Here is a 4,405-nt window from a genome sequence, read left to right as displayed (position 1 = left end):
GGCTTTTCCACTGGAAGGATTTATTTTGGAAATAAAAATGTCTTTCTTCTCTACCAAAGACCAATGTTGTTTTTGCCACTTCCTTCTTCCAATCAGTTATCAACTTCCTCACTAAGCACAGTTCCAGCAGAGGCAAACACTGTGTTAGCCACCCCCAGAGTGATAAAGGAGTCTCCTGTTTAGCCCTTTTCTCATGTGGTCTCAGTCAAAAGGAAGGAGATCACAGAGGGCTCATGACCAAGGTAGACCCTTACAAGTACCTGGCTTATAGCTTCACTTCTTTAGCCCCTTACCACACATAATGAGAACAACTGGAAAATAGGACCTTCTTTGCCTTCTCTACCCTGTGCTCATCTACAAGTAGCCAACATTCAGAAGACAGCTTCAGAGCTGGGACTTGGTGATGATGCTTTCGTTCTTGTTTCTCTTTCATAATCTTCACTTTAGTTAAGTTCCTGTGTTTCCATTTCCCTTCTCATGCAGCATTCATATATTGTGAAAATGGCTGATGGAGGCTTTGCAGCTGATATTGAATCCTTCTAGCAAAAAGATTTTAAAAATTATTTTTTTCAGAAAGAAGCAATAGGGAATTTCAAAACCATCAATTATGCTACTAAACAAGTGTATCATATATTTGTTGAAGAATATGCACTTTGATATATGCACAAATATTTATGACACACCTGATGGAATAAGGACTGTTTGGGGGTGGGCGCAAACTGCCTGGAAGTATGAATAAGATGTGGAGCTCTCAACTGAGAGATTTAATAAAGATAATATGATATTTCCAAAAATAAAGACAGCAGAAAGCAGAACTATCCATGTGTTTTGAAGCACACAGAAAACTTGTATCAGACTTCAGAATAAAAACACCTACACTTTCCAGGACTCACTAAATGCCAGACAATACTCCTAAAAGTTTATTTATACTAATTTAACAGTAAATGTTATTTCTTTCTTATTGATAAAAGAAAGTCAAGGTCCAGAAGTAACAGATCTTGATTTTAAGCATGACAAAACTACACAAGGAATTTACTTGGTATATTGTCTTCATTCCAATAATAAAACATAATCATTGTGCTATTTATAAATAAACCAAATGAAGATGTGCATACTCAACTCAGAAGTCTGTGCACATGAAATTTTCCAATACAGTATAAAAATCACAAGGAATCATTTCCTGTCTGGGAGTACCTGGGAAGCAGAATGAAGTTGTGAGCCTCAGTGTTTTTTTTTTCTTTTTAAACTAGTGAATGAATGCTCTACAGTTTTCAAATGTAATGAAACACTGTGAAAGTTGCCCTAATTAGCAGAAAAATTAACAAAGAGAAAATTCTGTTATAGTTTGTCAGGTATTCAAGTGATGGTGAGTACCTGATTGGCTACAGCACTCAAAAAAGATACATAAGTGGAGGAAAATCAATGTCCAAATGGTTGCTATTAATACAAAAAGAAATAGGACAAGATTGTATTCATAGTAAGAGCACATGAAGGCCTACGATCAGGAGGGGCATAATCTATGAAATCCTCTCTCCCTGATGTTTGTTTTCCATGAGCAGAGTTCGCTTTTTAGCAATTAAACATGACTCGAAAATAACTACACCCCTTATGACCAAACTTCATAGCACATGTCACTCAAAAAAATGCTACAAGCTAAGCCATAAACTGACCGTCTTACCACTCACATTTAAGATGAAAATTCTAGCTCCTTTCTGTTATTCATATTGGCATAGATTTACATGATTTACTGTGCTCTACTTTTCAAAGAAAAACTAGAAAGTCTGGCTCAGAGAGATTGTGTGTTTTCTGTGTAAGCACACATAGTTAAGAAATGGTCAAAGAACTAACACGTATTTATATTTAAAGGAGCATATGTCTTAAATAAAAATACTATTGTTCCTCACAGAACCATTAGAGATTGTTGATCCATTATCTGTTCTGATCTATGCTATTTCTGAAATCTACATACTTATGCAGCAATCATGGTTTATAACATGGAATTTTGATTGAGTGATTTTATTTATTAAAAAAGTCTATGGTTTGAGCTGGCACTGTGAAAATAAACATGAATGCAAGGAACATCGCATTCAAACTGGGAAAAAGAAGAAATCGGTGAAGGTACAAAGGATGACTTAGTACCCCTAGCCTAGTAGCTTTAGGGGGAGGAGTGGCTTGCCTCACTTCAGAACTAAGAGAAGAACAAGAAGAGGGGACAGTTATCTGAACACAGAGAGCAGTGAATGGAGCAGGCACCTTTCCAAAGCCAGGAAATCAATTCTAGCATCACTGTTCCAGGTCACTCTGTGGTCTCCTGCTGAGACTTCCCATCAGATGAATCCAAGCAGATCCATCTTCGAACACAGAGCAAAGAGAAAAAGTAAAGATTGAATTGGAGGAGCAGCAGAAGCAGTATGGCCTTACTCTTCAAAGTAGCTTACTAAGTGAAGGAAGACAGGCAGACACAGCCTTGTAACAGTACTGAAGTGTACTTTGTATGCAATGCAGTGCCCTCAGTCCCATACTGCTGCCTCTATCAGCCTACTTAATGCATATTCGTGAAAGAAGATAGAAGAGGTATGGAAAGAATCCTCTGAAGAGGAATGGAAGAGAAACACAAAGGAGAAGAAAGCTAAGAGCAAAGGAAAATGCAATGTTTCATTTCTACGTAGAACAAAGGAGGGGAGCTGTGAGATAACGCAGAGGGTAAATGCACTTGCTCCCAAGTCTGATGATCTGAGTTGATCCCTGGAACCTTCATGGTAGGAGGAGAGAACCAATTCCCTCATAAGTTATCCTGTGATTTCCATACACAAGTGGCCTGTGCATGGATGTTGGCAATAAGGCTTAGGTAAAGGTGTTCTCTTCTTCATTTCTTCCTTCTTTTAATTTCTTCTTTTCTTTAGACATTTACTATGAACTGTGCTCTCCACAAATAAGCGAAGATAAAATGGTGAGCAATTTAACACACTCCTGACATAAAATTCCTATTCTACCTGTTAGGACCCGGAAAACACTTAAATAAAAACTACAAAGTAGAGAATTCCGTAATGGATAACTAGAGAGAATTTAACAGGGAATAACCAGCCTAGTCAAAAGGTATCTATCAGACTACTTCCTTAAGACAGCAGTGTCTGAGCTGAAGTTTATTAGGTGAAGTACCAAGAAAGATTTTTTACCAGAAAGATTTTAAAAACTGACATTTTTGTGAAATAATGGAAAATGATAACACTATAAAGACATTGAGGATAGCTGAATGCAAACTGATACTTATAACCATACAAATACAGTATGTGCTGTATGTACTTATACTAAGTTTTATATGGGGACAAAATAAAAGTTTTAAATATAACTATAAGACTGAAGAGTCCAGAATAAAATGGCAAGGTGCACAATAAGAAATACTTTGAGGATATCTGTAATACATTCTAAAGATTTCTACCATACAATACTAAAGCAAATTGATTTTTATTTCAGTCGGAAATTGAAGCAATTAGTAAAAGTGTGAAATCCATAATTATTTGTTGAGCTGCTCTGAAAAGTGTTTACCATCACATTTAGTAAATTTCGCTGTCATAATTGACCATATTCTTCCCTCGCACATGGCAGGAGGAAGAGCCCATGTGCTTTACTGATGCTACTAGAAAGCACAAGCACTAAACCCCAAGAGCAAAATTGAACTTTAATGCACATACCCGAAAATCACTCTACTTATAAATGTGCAGAAGCGTAATTACCGACCAAAGATGAAATGGCATGTAATCAGGTGCCATACCCAGAGATCAGCCCAGGCACAGCCACAGAAAGGACTCAGCCAAGGGACACAGATACAGCTGTCATTTAGGGGCCAGTACGATCATTCAAGAATATGGTTCCCTTCTCTTGTGGTGTTGAGTTCTCAGAGGAGGCTAGAAATGTGTCCTTGTAGATTTAGGTGAGGAACTCCACTCCCCAACAACCCTATTATTATGTCAGTCAGGCTCGATCCTTACTCCCTTGGCTATTAAACATGCTTGCTCTGCTAACACATTGCTTTCTTCTTTAAAATGATGAGAAAACACTGTAACAAAATATGAGAGGCTTCTTCTAGCATTTCCAGCTTCTAAAAGTTGTATCATAGTAATCACAATAATAGGATGTTAGATTTAGACTCGATAGGAGTAGCTGGCCTTTTGACATTGTAACAGAATGTGACAGTGTCATCTACAAAGTTCACACCCCCAAATTGCACACTAGAGGTACCAAAACAAAGTCACAGAAGATTCCATAATTTTTTAAGCTAATTTCAGATTTTGTGTTGGGTCCCAACTGCAACTATCCTTGGACACATGTGACATAGGGCTGCATGGTAGACATGCCAGAGAGAGCCTCTACTTCCAAAACTGACAGGGAGATGTTATATATGTGG

Source organism: Nannospalax galili, unplaced genomic scaffold, assembly GCF_000622305.1.
Source record: "Nannospalax galili isolate Female #2095 unplaced genomic scaffold, S.galili_v1.0 scaffold858, whole genome shotgun sequence".
Classification (NCBI taxonomy): domain Eukaryota; kingdom Metazoa; phylum Chordata; class Mammalia; order Rodentia; family Spalacidae; genus Nannospalax; species Nannospalax galili.
Note: the sequence above shows the minus strand (reverse complement) of the source record.